Genomic DNA, 18927 nt, shown 5'->3' on the forward strand with positions numbered 1-18927 from the left:
CGTATTTTAAAATATGCTGATATTAGTCAATACAGGAATTAATAATTACCTGTTTACCTGTGAATTTTCATGCACTAAAAATATATGAGGATGAAAGGCGTGTTAGTTTTTCACTAAAAATTAAATCACTGATCTCCTATTGTTTTCAGGGACGTTGATTGGCATCAATGATGTGAACACTCAGCTTCCTGATGTGAAAACCTGAGGTGGAGAGTTTTTGTAACCCAATGAATTCCTCCTGCCTCAGAAATGGTCATCTACCTTCTAATCTACTTTACTCCCAACTGGCTTTCACATGCTGTGTTTAGTCAACAAATGCTTACTGGATGGGGACTTTGGGCCTGGCCTTTTGGAGCATACTGAAGGTATAGACCATTTCCCTGCCATCACAGAAGTCGCTGTGGAGGAGGGAAGCCAGGAAGCCATTTAATCAAATGATCTCACAAATAAATATTCGCTAATGAAAAAATAAATGCGGCAAGTAAAGGGGGCAGGCAATTTGCAAGCAGGTAACAGAGGATCTGAAGGTATCCAGTGATTCAGAGTCATGCTTTCTTGTAGAAAAATGAAGAGTGCCATCTAAAGGAAGTGCCAGCAGTAGTTAACCAGGTATGGCAGATCAAACATGGTCGGCTGCCCCCATCAAGAGGTAGGATTGGTTTCCTTATCCACAGAAACTGGGTTAGTATTTGACTTGAGTATCCAGTAGAATGTCCAAGTAAACACTTCTGCTTTTGCTCCCTTGGAACACAGCTTTGAGAGTGCCAACTGAAGAAGTCTAGTCTAGCTTACCTGATGATGAGAGGTCCCTGGGGAAGAGCAGCCCCTGCTGAGTTCTCTGAGCCTAACCAGCTAGCCCCTTGCTCCAACTGTGAGCAACTCTGTTTTAGATCATTCATCTGGGTCCAGAGGCCAAATATCTACAGCTTACAAAAACAACTCTAGCAGATATTGCTGAATCAAGAGCTAGTGAAATGGCCGTTATGTTAAGACACTGAGTTTGATATATGGCAATAAGTTACTAATAACCCACTTTCTATTTGGGGACTGGGACTGAATCCTGGACAGAGAAAGAGTGTAGCAAAAGTCTGCTGAAGGAAGAACATACTTTTAGGGAATGGAAAGAGGAAGGAAGACAGAAGATTTTGGAGAAATAGACAAGGTTCAAATCAACCAAACTCTGTCAGAACCTGTCAAAGACCTCCGTTTTTATCTTAAATGCAAAGGAAGGTCATTAGATAGATTTTTTTTTTAAAGACTTTATGTATTTATTTGACAGAGAGATCACAAGTAGGCAGAGAGGCAGGCAGAGAGAGAGAGGGGGGGAAGCAGGCTCCCTGCTGAGCAGAGACCCCCCCCCCCCGCCACGATGTGGGGCTCAATGTGGGGCTCGATCCCAGGACCCTGAGATCATGACCTGAGCTGAAGGCAGAGGCTTAACCCACTGAGCCACCCAGGCATCCCAGTCATTAGATGGATTTTAAACAGGGAAGTGACGTGGTTAGATTTACACACGTGCATTGCTTTTTTCTTTTACCAGACTGTAAACTCATCGTGGCAGGGGGTGTAGAGGGGACAGCCATAGTGGAAGCTCAGAAAGTCTTGTTTTACTGTTTGACTTACTGGATCATCAGGATACCCAGTAAGATAAAGTGAAATAACCCAGAAGTCTGGGCAAGTTCAGAGGATTGTGTACCATCCAAAAACAGAGGAGATGGGAGGTGAGCCATCAGACCTTCTCATAGTTTAAAACCACTAGGGAGTTCTATTTATGGCTGAAAAAGTCATTCTTTCTACTAAATTTCCACTAAAAATCTGTCTTTGATTCATCTACTGATCAGCCGGCAACCACTGCTTTCTTTTGCATTTGAACTGGAGTTCCTTTGACTAGGTTGGCTGGTAAATAGGGAGAGGAGACACAGGGAAAGTCAGATGACTCACTGAGCTGAGTCTCTGTCTCCAAACCTGTTAAAGCTTCAGCCCCATTGGTTTGTAAGGCTCAAGAACAAGTCAGTGTACCAAAGAAGAACCTTGGAAGTCTGATGGCTAGTCTGCTTCTTAAACAATGTGAACTCAACAAAGTCTCATGGAAATATCCATGGGATTTGGGGTTAGACTGTCTTAACTTTAAATCCATGCTATGCTGTTTACAAATTGCATAACCTTATGCTAGTAAATTTATGTTTGCTTCAGTTTATAAAACTGTAAGGGGCACAGGGATAATAAAGTCTACCTTTCATATGGGTGAAGATTAAATGAAATGTATACAGAAATCATCTGTGCAGAAAGTTGTCAATTAAAACATGTTTACTTTCCATTATTCTTCAGTTTCTGAAGAACTTTGGATGGTGGGTGCCAATGACATTTGTGTTTTGTCTGTGTATTTTTCATAGACCCTTGAATTTTATATTCAGGTTTGTTGCAGATTTCTCTAATTTCAAACAGGAACATCATCTTTTGTTGGTCCATGTTTCAACCTTGTTTTTACTCCAGTTCAGTGGTTCTCAACACGGGCTGCACATTGAAACCCCTGGGAAGTTTTAACAAAAATATCAATGTCTGTTTCGATCTCCAGAGATAAGGATGCAATTTGTCTGAATTTTGGCCGAGCCATTGGGGTTAGTTTAATAAAATAATCTTTTGTGAATAAATATGTGCATGAATCTGTAGAGATTCTTTGAGGGTTACGTATAGTACTACTTTTTCTTAGAACTCACTGTTAGATTAGATCTATAGCCAATGTTATTTCTACTACACCATAGAAATTATATAATTAAAACTTTTTGGTCAATATGGTGACTAAATAGGCCTGGGCCACCTGCTGGGTAAAATGGCTTTGTAACTTCTTAAACGAATGAAAACTCTTAGTTAAAGCGTAGGGGAAACCAGCCTTGTACCAAAGAGCAGGGAGTTGTTTTTCTCTTCTTCACTTGAGATAGAAAATAAAAATACAAACATTGTATTTAAATTACAGGAGTTTGTGACCATCTAATACTTCACTTATGTGATATCAGCTCACGTGATGTGATTTCTGTCTCTTTGTACATTTAGACTTCTTGATTTCACGCCAACTAATTCTTCAATTAGGGTATGCTGCCACCAGGTGGCAATAAGGGCCTCACTCGTGATCACTATCTTTTTTTTTTTTAATCATTTTTTTAATTTATTTTCAGCATAACAGTATTCATTGTTTTTGTACCACACCCAGTGCTCCTATCTTTGAATAATAATTGTTCATTCACACATTTATTCATTCATGGTTATTTGGAAAAGTTAATATACCTTTCACTTACTATCATTTAAAATTCAAAATATAAACCTTAATAGCATAACTGAAGTGGTGTAGTTAATTTTCGTTCCAGTAATTATAAAGATTGTATAGAGGAGTATGCATGAATTGCTGCATATGTGTGTGAAATTCTCCATGTCTACACGTATGAGTGCTTTTAGAGAAATCAAAATTGAAGGCAAAAGTCCATACCTTCCTCACTATCCCTTATTAACAACTCATCACAGCATAACCGTGCATTGTTCATTTCTGTGTTCTACAGCCAAGTTTTGCTGTTAGTACCTCTAAAAGACTCAGTACTATGATGGAATTTCAGATGAACTTAATATTAAAATTCATTCACATGGGGGTGTCTGGGTGGCTCAGAGGGTTAAGCTTCTACCTTCGGCTTGGGTCGTGATCTCAGGGTCCTGGGATCGAGTACCACATCAGGCTCTCTGGGAAGCAAGGACCCTGCTTCCCACCTCCACCCCACCTGCCTCTCTGCCTACTTGTGATCTCTCTCTCTCTGTCAAATAAATAAATAAAATCTTAAAAAAAATAAAATTCACTCACATGGATTCTCAAACTTTCTAGCAATGAGTATTTCCTTTTTTTATTTCATTTTTTTTCAGTGTTCCAAGATTCATTGTTTATGTACCACACCCAGTGCTCCATACAATACATTCCTATTAAGGAGTTATTAATATAGCTGCTTTCCCACAGGTCGCTAATGAAATTACTTTTTATCAATTTTACCTACTGATAAGTTATTCTTCACTTCTTCCACATAGGAAAAGTACAGAGGACAGTGACATAGCTGTGTTAGTTCTGGGCATAGTGAGTCTTCATGACCAATTTCTCTTAATTACAAAAAGAAACTCTCTTCAATATCATGATGATGTAGCCATTAGCTATGCATGACTTGAAAGCTATGCACAGTGATTCTCTTCTATTGATAAGATTTACTTTAATATCATTTCAAGCTTTTGACAGATCATCTTTGGCATAATGACTTTACTAAGAAGCAACTTAAAAATTATTTTAAGAGCATCTTGTTGTTCATAAAGAGGAACTGACAATGCCTTGTGTCTCCCTATGTGCTGAAATCTTCTGAGGAAAGGAATCTTAATGAAACTCCCTTTCCCTACTTGAAAGCACCCAGGCCGAGAGACATTGAAAGGGGCAACAGCAAATTGCAACAGTGAACCTGGATGGGCCAGAAAGTCCTGTCTCTGTGCTGCGCATGGGCTTTTTGCACTACTTCTGAGGTGACTGACTAGAATTTTGAACTACCAAACCACATCATGCTAATTGCTGCCTATGAGAACTAATCATATGCTGTCCTTTACAAATTTGGCACAAAGACATTGGAGACCCAACCACTTATCCCAAGTTATCTACATGGAGCAAAGCTGAGCAACTCTCCAGGTAATTTTGGAAGCCTATACAACCCAAAGTAAGGAGAATTGGATTCAGGGAGATGCTGCTACTGATGATGTTTTTATTTCTATTTTGAGTTCCCTTGCTCCTTCAAATAGCTTCCTGTTTAAGTGACCTGTGAACCCCAGGAATCTGTCCAGCTAACCTGGTCCAGTCATATCCCTTTTTATTTTTTTTAAGATTTTATTTATTTGACAGAGAGAGATCACAAGTAGATGGAGAGGCAGGCAGAGAGAGAGAGGGAAGCAGGATCTCTGCCGAGCAGAGAACCCGATGCGGGACTCGATCCCAGGACCCTGAGATCATGACCTGAGCCGAAGGCAGCGGCTAAACCCACTGAGCCACACAGGCGCCCCAGTCATATCCCTTTTAAGACAACCTTTTTCATAGCATTTACATGCAAGCTGTAAGCTGAGAGAGACAGCTTTATCAGACAATGAACATTTGTGGTTTTGATCTTCATGACTTTGTCTCTTTGGAAAGGATCCCAAAGACCCATGAAAGTTTTAAAAGCCACATCAAATCTGGCCTCTCAAAATTCTGTTGTGAGCTACTCCACAGAACTCTGTCCCTTCATTTTCTTTTCTTCTCTTCTCTTTTCCTTTCTTTCCTTTTCTTTTCTTTCTTCTTCTCTTCTACGTCTCTGTTTTTCCCTTTTCTTTCTTCTTCTTTTCTCTTCTCTTCTCTTTTCTTTCCTTTCTTTTCAGCGTTCCAGAGTTCATTGTTTATGCAACCACACCCAGTGCTCCATGGAATACATGCCCCTTCATTTTCTAGTTTCATTCCCTAATTAAAGGACCAGATTTGAGATGCTGAAAATGCTTACAATTTTCTGAAACCGTTAATCTGCTATTTAATCTTTGTATCATTATTTATTCCTTCTTTTATTTCTGCCATGTTTCCTCAATTAGCAGGTGATCTCTTCTGAGACCAGGACCATAGCAGGGCACTCATATCAGTCAATTCCTAATTCAGAATTAGAAGCCCTAGTCCATCTAACTCACTTTTACATTCATTTGTTTTTATGCTAATTCTCTCACTAGTATTAATTTGTGCAACAAATATTTATCGATCGCGTCTTCTGTTACAGGCACTGCTCTTATTGTTCAGTATCCAAGAATAGATGAAACAGACACAAGTCCTTGCCTTCATGGAGTTCATGTTCTTGTAGATGGAGCAAGTGAAATATACATGAAGCTAGGTATGACAAGGAAGAAAATAAGCAGTTCCTGAGGCTATCTTGACCAGGTCAGGCTGTCCCTATGGAACCTCAGCCTGGCTACAGTTCCTGCCCATGGTCAGCTCCCAGTGTGCCTGGTGTGAACCCTAAATAGTGGAATGCTGTCTGCACTATAGGCTCCTTTCACCCCAGCCAGAATAATTGGGCTTCTTCCTACTTCCTGCTCTGAATTTTAGTTGACCAGGAATAGAGTTTTATCTTAAACATCCAAGCCCTTGAGTTGAAAATTTTTTCGTGATTGGTTCTTCCCACACCTCACTAGTAGGGATTTTACCTCATCATTCCTCCCTCTAATCCTGGCTAAAAAAACAGTGCTCCAAAGTCAAACCATCACTTTATGGCTTGGTAGTTCCATTTCTCTGGTTTTTTTTTTTTTTTTTTTGTTTGTTTGTTTTCAATAATGTGTTTATATGTTAAATAATATGTTTATCTATATACACTATATATAACTATATATTAATAATGTATTCATATGTTCAGCTATCTGCTATATATGATACATTTTATTGGGGGAGCTTGTTGGAAATTCAGAATCTTAGGCCCTGTCCCCAAACGGCTGAATCAGAATATGGTTTAACAAGATCCCCAGATAATGCACATTCATGTTAAACTTGGTAAAGGGCTGAAAGTCTAGAGGAACGGTAAATGAAAGGCAATGAGAAGATCCATCTTTAGCACTGTGGGGAGATATAGGTTCCCACCCCTCTTCTCACCTAGATGCTCCATAACAGGAGAACTTACTGGTCTACCTGGTTTGACTTCAGGATTCTGAGTGGCAGGACTAAGGTGAGACAAATCTCACCCTAGTCTCACCACAAGTCCAAGATACTTGGACAGTGCAACATTTCTGGAAGCACAGAGTCTCAGATGCCCACCCTGCACTTTCAGGCATTTGAGAGTTTGTGCCTCCTTCCATTCTGTACTCATGGGACCATGTTTGTCTCACCTTAGGCCTGGCCCCAGGGTGTGCCCAGGCTGATCACTGAATGGGAGCAGCCACTGATGGAAGGTTACCCACCTGAATGTGAGCATCTCTTCTCCCTCCTTTCTGTTCCTCAGGAAAAGGCCCTCTAGAGGTGCTTTCTTGTACTCCCTCTCTACTCTTTTATATCTATCTTCTGTGATTTAATGGTAAAATTTGGGAATAAAATTGAATGGAATGAAAAGGGCTGCAGAGCTCCTCCAGTCTATTAGTTGGGTCCTATAACTCCACTTACTTCACTAAGAGTTCAGAACATTACACTAACTCAGGATGACCTAGGTCCCTCTTAGTCTTTTCCTGGGTCCTTGTGTATCTATCTTCCTTGATAGCCACATAGAGGGTTGCTTGGAAAATGGGGTGGGATTCAGGCATTCCTGGTTTCCCAACTCCCTATCAGAGAGTTCCACATTGAGAGATACTGGGAATGTATCTGTTATTTATAAAGTGTTGATTTACTTTTTGTTTAGACGATGATCCCAGGATCATGGTTCCCACAGTAGAGAACCCTGAAGGGAGGAAGTTTGAGTGATTGGTTCACCACAATACCACAGACACCTCCAACAGGTGTGGGACCTGGGGCAGTCTCCTGCACTTTCAATTGTTCACTTTTCCCATCTGTAAAATGAGAACCAAAATAACAATTCTCACTGTACAGGATTAACAAAGATTAAATCAACAAATGCATGTGACAAGTATTTCATAAACCACTATGCAAATATTCTTATTTATAATCTTGTAATTAAGTTTAAAAGGAATGCAGGAAACAGTATTTTTTGAATAAAAGAGGTTCAGATCATCTCAAAGTCTATAATCTGTAGGTACTGGGGCTGAGGCTTGGACCAGAATGTCCCACTCCATTCCCTGCCTCCCCATCACACTGCCTCTTGGACACATAACATAGACATCTCACTGTTTATGTTCTCTGAAATTTGAATGACATGCCCTCCACCCTCCATTTACTTTTCCTCTTTATATCAAGACATCTTTTTAGATTCACCCCTTGGAACCTAATGTCTTAACTAAAATTATTATTGATCAGCTTCTTGCAAGGCTAGAGGTAAGGCAACAGCTGAAGCAAAACAGGCTCTTATTTGCATTTCAGGTGGGTCAGCAAAATGTGGCACTGCAGTTGTGCCTGCATGGTAATAAAACTTCCTGGAATTCACAGTCCCTCTATAGCAGACTTGGGCTCACATTCAGGCCAGACTATGAGGCTCCACATGGACTAAAATCCCCGAGAACATCCAAGTGATGCCCTCCTGAGCAAAGCAAAAGCCAACTTGGAACTGTCCCCCCACCTAAAAAAACACCCCCCAAAGTCTTGCCTATCTCACAGCCTGTACTGCTTAGCTTCTCCAGCTGCATGGGGCCACTTGATACTGCTCTGGGCACTCCCTCCTGCCTGTTTCTAAAGTTAACCTTCATTAGTGGCTAGAGCATGTCCACAGACTCCAACATCCTGAGATCAGCAAGTGCCCCATTTGCATACTTCACTTCTGAAGTCCAGATTGATCCTTCAGCCCTGTCCCATTCTCCTGTCTAGAATCTAATTTGGGGACTTTGAAATTGAGATATTGACTTGCTCTTCCTAGATGGCCTTCTTAGGTGACGATTAACCAGGCAGATATCCTGCTTTATATTTCCAAACCTTTTCCCCATACTTTCTGTGATTCTCATCTCATGGTCAGTGAACTACTGTAATTATTCATTCATTCCCTATTCTATTCACTTTTTAATTCAACAATGCTCACCGAGTATTGTTTATGAGACAGACTCTGCTATGCATTGTGAACACAATGGTGAATCCTAGTCTTGTGGAGTCAGAGCTTCTTGGCAAAGACAGACATTCGTTTATCAATATGAGCTATTTGTTAAGCACCAGCTACGTGGCAGGGATTGTTCTTAGAATGAGGGATACAGTAGAGAATGAGCAGGTATAATCTTTGCTCTCATATAGCTTACTTTGTACTGGGGTAAGTTGGGGAGGAGAGGAACAGACACAAAATAATAACACTTCAGTTGGAAGCAAGTGATAAAGGGAAAATTAAAGTAGGAGACTGTAGAAACATGCAATGAAGAGTTATTTTTTACATAGGATGATCAGGTATGCTTTCTGAGAAAGTGACCCTGGAGCTAAGAACTGACTGAAGCTAGGAAGTAAGTCATACAAATTCTTGGAGGAGGCATGCTCTGAGAAAGGACAGCAAGAATGGAGACCCAAAGGCAGGGGTGTGTTTGAAGTGCTTGAGGGTCAGGCAGGAGGGCAGTGGTCAGGAAGGGAAAGAGCAAGTGGTGGAGTGAGATCAGGCAGAAGGTAGAAGCAGGGAGTGGTGAGCAATTTTGTATGTCAGTTTTGTCATGCCTTCATGAGAACTTGGGTTTTACTGAGTGAGATGAGAATGCACCAGAAGTTTTTGAGAGGAGGAGTCATCTGGTCTAACCCTTGCAATGACTCCGAAGTGAGAAGAAGGTTGTTTAGACCAGAGTGTTGGTAGGGGTGTTGGTGAAAGTATTTTGAAGGTAGAGCTATCAAAATTCACTGAGTGATCAGACCTGGAGTATGAGAAGAAGAGAAAAAAAGATGACTCCATGACTTTTAGTCTGAACCACAGGATGAATGTGGATGTCATGAATCAAATAACCTCAAAATGAAGGGTAACATTATAAGCTGAGCTTAATGCTGTAGTTGAAAGATTCCGAACACCATAACTTATCCATTTCACTTCCATCATTCCCCTTTTCATCCTCTGCTATTCTAATACCTACATTCCCTCTTATCACAGGGACTTTGCACAAGATGCTTCTTGTTAAGGACTTTGGATAATATCTAAGAGTATTGAAAGCAGGTGTTATACAATGTAGTGAGATGATCATATTAGAGCTTTGGAAATCTCACTTTGACTGCAGGTTGAGAATGGATTGCAGAGGGAGACTAGTTAGGAAATGATCACAGAGATAGGTGAGAAGATGATGGCTTGGACCAGAGATAGGTGAGAAGATGATGGTTTGGACCAGATAAAGCCTGAAGTAGGGTCATACTGGAGGCACCAAAGTCTAGGGCCTTCCTAAGTAACCCAGTTTCTATGTTGGCCTGTCTATATTTGGTAGGTCAGAAAGGACTAAATTAGAGTGTGGTAGGAGAAAGGTAGGGGGCAACCACCTGGTATAGATTAAATACAAGAGGAGGTTAAATGTGGTTTTTTGGGTGGAGCCCTCAGGAAGCCATGAACTATTTCCAGGAAGAGATGACACATTTCTTTGATGCCCCAGTGGTTTTTAAATTTTTCTGCATGAAGTTCACCACTTTCTACACATGCACTCCTCTCCATACCCTCCCCCTTCCAGGATGCTTAAAACTCTTCATTCCTGTCCAAGTGCTGGTGTCCTTGTCTATGCTCTGGTGACCTCCTAACAGCTTAAAAAGGAGGCAGTATTGCGTTGCATAATGGTTAAGAACACTGGCTTCTGAGTTGGACTAACTTGGATTTGAAACTCATTTGTACTACTTACTATTATGTGGCTTTGGGTAAATTACCTAATTTCCTGGAACCTCAGTTTTCACACCTGTAAAACGGCAAAAACTACAACACCCATTTCACAGGATGGTTATAAGGATTTAAAAAGATAATGCTTAGGAAATACATGATGCAAAGCCTATGCAGTAATAATGATAGCAGATATTATGAAGTTCTTCATTTGTGATAATCAGTGTTCTGAGTGCTCCAAGTATATTAACTTACTTTATCTTTCAAACTGTCCTCTGATCTCCAATTCACAAAAGAGGAAATGGAAGCACAGAGAGGGTTAATAGCTCACACAAGGACAAAAAACATGTAGCAGTAAGAGCCAGGATTTGAGCTCTGGCAGCCCCTCTCAATCAGTAGATGACAGAGCCTCTCACAAGCGGTAAATACCAAGCAAAAGCATTCTCACTAGATGTTCTTCAGAATGAGCATTCTAGCATCTCAGGGGGTGTGTATGGGGGGGGCAGGGCTAGTTACCTGAATTTCTAGTTGCATGGCCACCTTCCTTTGTTGAGGATATTTCTAGAAGAAGTGAATCCACTTTTTTTAAAAAAACATTTATGTTTCAAAACAATAGAATAGTTGCTCAAATGTTAAATGAAAAATGATCAAGTTGTCTATAGTGGCCCCTAGGGAATATTGAGCAAATGAGTGCTAGAATTAGGAATGGTTAATAGGTGAGGAAACCCCTAGTGAGACCTGGTTTAAAGGGGGTGAGGGACAATGTGGTTCTGGATGTGTTGAATATGGCAGCAGAGCTAAGTGCCTTTGTGACTATGCCCTATTTCATCATGTTTCATCAGTTTTCTAGTCTTTTGGCAGGTGGCATTTAGTGGCTAGAACACAGTTTATACAAATCCTAATATTTCTACATTCAGTGTCATAGGTTATGAGTCCCTGACATTGTGAGAAGTGGTTTGTGTACTGGGTCAGCGCACAAGAGCCCCAACCTAACCACCTTGGCGTTTGAATTCTAATTCCACTACTTTCTAGCTGTGTAATCTTGGGAAAGTAGGTTAAAATTCTGGTGCCTCCATTTCCCTATCTATAAATGGAGGTCAAAATAGGATTTATTGTATTTGACTGATGTGAAGATTAAAATAAATAACACATACAAAGGGTTTAGCAGAAGTGCCAGTACTGTTGGTTGTTGTTAATACAGAGTGCCAGTTGTATGCCAATGGTCACCAATAAGGTAGGTAACCATTTGCAGAATAATTCAAGAAAAGACACAAAGCTTTTAGGTCCCTAAGTTTCTAATCATCTGGACTAGAAATATGATGGCAATTTCTTGAGTCTATTAATTATTTTCATGCCAATTAAACAAATTGCTTATCCATATGTCAGAACCATTTGATGAAAAGTCCACCCCATTGTATTGTATTCTGTATCCATTTCCAAATTTTGACATAACAGTATGCTTTATATCCCAGTCTGCTCTAACCCATTTCACTTCATTCTATAGTATATTTCACACCTAGTCATTCCAGACCATTTTATATTTCATTTATTTATTCCCCATATTCCTTTTGATTCCATTCCATTACATAATCCATTTTGCCTTATCTCATTTTATCTATCTACCATCTATCTATTGATTGATCTATCTACCATCTATCTATCGATCGATCTATCTATCATCATCTCTCTATGTATTTATGTGGCAGTTGTATGCCTTTACTTAACAATCAATGCTTCATTCTCATCCACATTAAGGCTCGGTCAATTTTTGAAAGTGGTGACAGGTATATAGGTAACCAATGTATAGAGCTTGCTTGGTGGATTTTCATCCTCATTATTTTTTCTGGACAAAAACATAAAGACACAATAAGGAACATTCTTTATCCTTTGGCCCAGACAGCTTTGTTAAACCTGGTGTCAGTGCACACATCTGGAGTCCCATCTCCTTCATGACAAATCTCAAGGTCTGTTTGAGTGCCTGACAGGCGCACTTCTTTTTTTTTTTTAATATTTTATTTATTTATTTGACAGAGAGATTGCAAGTAGGCAGAGAGGCAGGCAGAGAGAGGGGGAAGCAGGCTCCCCGCTGGGCAGAGAGCCCAATGCGGGGCTCGATCCTAGGACCCTGAGATCATGACCCGAGCCAAAGACAGAAGATTAACCCACTGAGCCACCCAGACACTCCCTGAGTGGCACACTTTTTGAAACCCACTCCACAGTTGTGCTGGTGAATGTTGATGGTGCATTCTCTGGTTGCCACCTTGTTGATGGCAGAATGGCCCTCCTTTTTGCCACCCTTCTTTGTAGGAGCCATCCTGCTGGGCCCTGATTGGAAAAGCACCTTGTCTCTTTTTAACTTATTCTTTACTGTATTTACTGTCAAATTCTATGATTTTCTACTGCAAATAATCCCTTATCCAGTTCTATCCCATTTCCTTCCTACTCCATTCCATTTCATTTTATCCAATTCCACATGTCTCCCAGGCCATGTCAGTCTGAGGATAGGAAAATGATAACAATTTCCTTGTTTCTTTTGCTCTACTTCCACCTGTTTTCTGTGGGTACATTTCACTCTCAAATTCTTCCTGAATAATTCTGGAGGTTTCTCAACAATCTGTGGCCTAAACTAGTAATCTGATATTTTAGATAATTTGCAATATTTCCCCTCTCCTATTCCAATATGCTGTCATGGTACCTTGAGCCAGTTACACTAGTGGTAACTAGTTAGGGACAGTGCAAGCAGTTAAATCTCAGACTTCCTCCTTTACTGATGAGATGTCTCCCATTGAACAATGCTCTCTCCTACAAATAGAAATGTTTGTAGTTGGGGCGCCTGAGTGGCTCAGTGGGTTAAAGCCTCTGCCTTTGGCTCAGGTCATGATCCCAGGGTCCTTGGATGGAGCCCCGCATCGGGCTCTCTGCTCGGCAGGGAGCCTGCTTCCCCCTCTCTCTCTCTGCCTGCCTTTCTGACTACTTGTGATCTCTGTCTGTCAAATTAAAAAAAAAAAAAAAGAAAAAGAAATGTTTGTAGTTTCTTCCTCCTATTTGCCACCTTTAATGGGTATAATTGGATCTATCATTACATTTAGTATCTAGGCCTTTAAAGAATAAAAAATAACAGTGCTCTCAGAGATCTGTTTAGGCAACTTGCACAGTGACCATGGAGTTAATATTATTTGATTATATCAAGACTGAACAGAGAGTGGGCCCTGTAAGCAACGAGGACATTTAGCACCCAAAAGATGGGGTGTGGGGGGTGTATTTGTCCTACTCAACAGTGACACCTGTTGACCCAGATGGAAACAGAGGTATTCTAAGCAGAGTTGGGGCAGGGTTTGGGGGAATAAACAAAAATAAGCAATAACTCAAATCGACAGCAAAGCAAATAACATATAGGGAGGCCACCTGTTCCCATTTGAGTTGATTCCCCTGATGTCAGAACTGAGTTAACGTTAGCCAGGATAAAACCACCTGTTAACTGAATTGAAGACTGAAAGCCTCTACAGAATATTTAACCAACATTTAAAGACAAACAATGAACACTGGGGTGCATACGGCCCTTCTTTTCACTACATGTGTAACTTTGGGGTAAATACCCAGTAGTGCAATTGCTGGGCCATAGGGTATCTCCATTTTTAATTTTTTGAGGAACCTCCACTCTGACTTCCAAAGTGGCTGTACCAACTTGCATTCCCGCCAACAGTGTAAGAGGGTTTCCTTTTCTCCACAACCTCTCCAACATTTCCTGTTTCTTGCCTTGTCAGTTTTTGCCATTCTCACTGGCGTAAGGTGGTATCTCCATGCAGTTTTGATTTGAATTTTCCTGATGGCTAATGATGATAACAGTTTTTCAAGTGTCTGTTAGCTATTGTTATGTCTTCTTTGGAGAAGTGTCTGTCTGTTCATGCCTTCTGCCCATTTTTTGACTTGATTATTTGTTTTTTGGGTGTTGAGTTTGAGAAGTTCCTTATAGGTATCAGCCTTTATCTGTAATGTCATTTGCAAATATCTTCTCCCATTCCATGGGCTGCCTCTTTGTCCACAATAGCCAAACTGTAGAAAGAGCCAAGATGCCTGTCAACAGACGAATAGATAAAGAAGATGTGGTTCATATATACAATAGAATATTAATCAGCCATCAGAAAGGATGAATACCCAGCTTTTGATTCAACATGCATGGAACTGGAGGAGATTATGCTGAGTGAAATAAGTCAAGTAGAGGAATCAATTATCACAGGTTTTACTTACTTGTGAAGCATAAGGAATAATATAGAGGACATTAGGAGAAGGAAATGAAAAGTGAATTGGGGGGAAATTGGAGACGGGATGAACCATGAGAGACTGTGGACTCTGAGAAACAAACTGAGGGTTTTGGCGGGGGGAGGATGGGTGAGCCTGGTGGTGGGTATTAACGAGGGCACGTATTCCATGGAGCACTGGGTGAGGTGCATAAACAATGAGTCTTGGAACACTGAAAAAAATTAAATTAAATATAAAAGAGAGAGAGAGAATGCTGTGTATTGGGAGAAGTGAAAGCTGTTCTACGTAAATTAGATAGCTTTCACTGGCATCAAGAGGAGGTCTGGGAAAGTGCAGAGGGTGTGTCTGGGAGCCCATGAGGGCAAGTGGTGAATATCACTGCTGCTCACATCTCATTTACTGTCCAGAACTCTGCTGCATGGCCATGCCTAGTTTTAGAGAACCTGGGAAATGCAGACTACCTGTGTGCCTGGGAAGAAGAAGAAACTGGTTTAGAGAAGAACCAGATTGTCTCTCCCAGGTGTGAAAAAGGATGTAGTTAATAGCAGCGACGTCAATAGCAGCCATTTTTGTGCCTGTGAAGCAAGTCAGACTAAGAAAGTAGAAACCATGAGCAAAGAGTGACACTGAAAGAAACCAGGTCTTTGAGGGCATTTACTTATTTTGCTCCCTTGAATTTATTCAGTACCTACCCTCATGCAGGCAGTACGCCAGGTATCAGGAGGACAGCCGTTAAAATAGAAAACTTCTGGCTGCCTGGGGCTTCCATTCCAGAAGGGCTAGAACAACTGGTGACTCTAACTAGAAATCTGCCGCATCTCTAGATATTTTGGTGATGTGAGCCAATGCTTTCCCTTTACTACTTCAACTAGTTTGTTCCAAATGTTCTGTTGTTTTCAACTAAGAATGTTCTTCCTTACATACAACTTCCCTCCTCATCTCCAGCCAAGCAAAATAGCTCATCCCCTGCATATCCTATGACATTTCTCATACAGGTTTATGCACAGTTCCCCTCAACTTGAAATGCCCTCCTGTCCATGCTCAAAGTCACATATCTTAGTGACTTTAGACATAGAGTTTGAATTGTATACTTCTAAAAATACCCTTCTCTTCATTTTTTCTTTCCAGCTTAGATCAGGTATCCTTTCTGGTATGTTATTTAAAGGGATGCAACCAGGAGCGCCTGGGTGGCTCAGGAAGCCTCTGCCTTCGGCTCAGGTCATGATCTCAGGATCCTGGGATGGAGCTCCACATCGGTCTCTCTGCACAGCGGGAAGCCTTCTTCCTCCTCTCTTTCTGCTAGCTTCTCTGCCTACTTGTGATCTCTCTCTCTCTCTGTTGAATAAATAAATAATATCTTAAAAAAAATAAAGGGATACAACTATGTGCGTGAGACTATTTGTATGCATTTGTGAATACTATAAAAAGTCAGGGAGCTCAGAGTCATCTTAGTTTCCTTGCGCTGATATCAAAATACCACAGACTGGGTGGCTTATACAACAGGCATTTATTTTCTCACAGTTTTCTTGAGGCTGGAAGTCTGAAATTAGAGTGTCAGCAATGTCTGGTTCTGGTGAGGTCTTCTTTCCCAGCTCGGAGATGCATACCTTTTCACTGTGTGCTCACAGAGCATGTGCATGGAGGCAGGGGTGGAGGACACCCCTTTCTCTTCTTATAAGGCCACTAATCTTATCGGAATAAGGACCCTACCTTATGACTTCATTTAACCTTAGTTACCTGCTAAAAGCTCTATCTCCAAATACAATCACATTGGGGTTAGGGTTCAACATAGGGATTTTGGGGGTGGGGCACCCTTCAGTCAACCGTAAGGGTTTAGCATTCTACAAAAACATTTTGAAACTGTTATGCAGAGATACATCTCAAATTTAGTTCTCAAACCTACAACAATGGATCAGCTGGGAGCTTATAAAATATACAAATTCTGAGGCCATGCCTTAGAGCCCCTGAATCAGAATTTCTGGGGATAGAGCCAAGGAATTTGTTTTTTTTTTTTTTTTTTTTTTTGAGCCAAGGAATTTGTATTTTGAAGCCCAAGCATACATACATACACTGCATGATATTATCATACATTTATATTTATAGTGGTGGAGACGAAACCAGGAGTCAATTTGAATAAAGAAACAGAAGACTTTTCACTGCAGAGCAGTGATTCCTATTTAAATTTTGTCTGCTATGAAAACAGAATCGTATCTTTCCCCCTTCCTCTGTCTGTCCCTTCCTTCCTCTCTCCCTTCCTTCCTTCATCCTTTTTACAAATACATATCAAATAGGTTTATTGACACCATGAGTCAGACCCTGGACTAGGCATTGGTGATAAAGACAGAGTGTTCTACATATAATGGAGTTCATCAACTAAAAGAGAGACATTTTTTTAAGTATAATTAACATACAGTGCTATATTCATTTCAAGTGTACAATATAATGATTCAGTAATTCTATACATTTTTCAGTGTTCATCAATACGTGTACACTTAATCCCCTTTATCTATCTTCCCCATCCTCCCATCTACCTCCCCTCTGGAACCACCAGTTTGTTCTCTATAGGTAAGAGTTTGTTTTTTGTTTGTTTTTCCTTTGAGTGTTCATTTGTTTTGTTTCCTAAATTCCACATATGAGTGAAATCATATGGCATTTGTTTTTCTCTGACTTATTTCACTTAGCATTATATATTCTAGGTCTACCCATGTGATGCAAATGGCAAGATTTCATTCTTTTTATGGCTATTATTCCATTATATGTAATATATATATATATATATATATATATATATATATATATAATGTAATTATTCCCTATATAGTGTTATTCCATTACACACACACACACACATACACACACACACATATACCACATATTCTATATCCATTCATCTATAAGTGGACACTTGGGTTGCTTCCAGATTTCCAAATCTTGGCTATTATAAATGGTGCTGCAATAAACATAAGGGCACATATATTTTTTTGAATTAGTGTCTTCATTTTCTTTGTGTAAAATATCCAATAGTGGAATTACTGGATTGTACGGTATTTCTATTTTTAATTTTTTGAGAAAAGTCTATACTGATTTCCACAGTGGCTGTACCACTTTACATTCCCACTAACTGCTATAGCTTCACAGAAGTGGAAATGATGGTATCTGGCTTGGGGAATGGGGTGGACAATGGTAGGTCAATGAAATCTTCACCGAGGACAGACTTTTTGCATTAGATTTTGAGAAGTCAGTAGAAACTTTATAGAAGTAAACAAACTCAAAGCCATGAGTGTTTTAGGGGAAGAATCAATATCTTGTGAGTCTATTATACTGACTACATTTTAGGGAGGAGATGAGCTTAGAGAGGCAGATTGGCAACAGGTTGAGAAGAGTCAATTTAAGGAATTTTCTATTTATTTTATGGGCTACAGGGAACTTTTGAAAGGCCTTTAAGCAAAGATTTAGAGGCAAATATACCTTAAGGAGAGAATATTCTGGGTACATTGTGGAGCATGGTTAGGAAAAGAGAGAGAGAGAGACCTACCTTGAATGTAGGTAAGACACTGGATGGAAAATTGAAGTACTTTCCTGTAGTGTATAGGAAAAAACATCTTGATCATATTTTATTGTTGTAACATGGGAGAGAAAAGAGCATAGTTTTAAAGAAGTAAGGCCTAACTTATATCCTATTCAGTAACTAGGTGGTCATGGTAAATGCATAGACTTACCTGGGACTGTCTCTACTTCTACTTAATGACACCCACTTCACAGGACTAGTATGAGGACAGACAGGTAAAATACTAAGTGCATCAGTACTGGGTCTGGCACATGGAAATTATGAGGGAAATGATGATCCCTTCTGACTATATATCTGGGTCCTTGCTCATGTTTAGTTTTCACAGAGATAGACTGGCTTGTTCTGGTCAGTGCAAAGGTATTCTGGAGGCCATGGTGTGCATTCAGTAGGCTGTCTCAGGTTTGTGTAATTTCACGTGAGTGTATCTGTACACACGCGTGTGCACGCACACACGCGCACGCACACACACACACACACACACACACACTACATGAAATGGTATGAAAGTGGAAAATCTTCCTGTGGAATATCAGAAAAAGAAATAGGTCTGCAAACAGGAAGCCCTTACATGAAAAATTCCAGATATACCAGTTGGTACATTCTAGAATACCAAGGATCAGACAAGCATTTCCAACACTCTTTTTGTCTCTAGTTTCCAATCATGGAAACAGACGTTTTGCC

The 18927-nt window shown here is 40.3% G+C and overlaps 1 long non-coding RNA gene and 1 pseudogene across 1 annotated transcript in view; both read right to left on the minus strand.

Annotated features, from left to right (window-relative positions):
- The window catches only part of LOC125098126 (uncharacterized), a 280918-nt gene that overhangs the window by 99181 nt on the left and 162810 nt on the right, over positions 1-18927 (minus strand). The gene's annotated exons all lie outside the window — the stretch shown is intronic.
- On the minus strand, positions 12180-12732 carry LOC125098125 (60S ribosomal protein L31-like; annotated as a pseudogene).

The sequence above is a fragment of the Lutra lutra genome, chromosome 4, assembly GCF_902655055.1.
Source record: "Lutra lutra chromosome 4, mLutLut1.2, whole genome shotgun sequence".
NCBI lineage: Eukaryota > Metazoa > Chordata > Mammalia > Carnivora > Mustelidae > Lutra > Lutra lutra.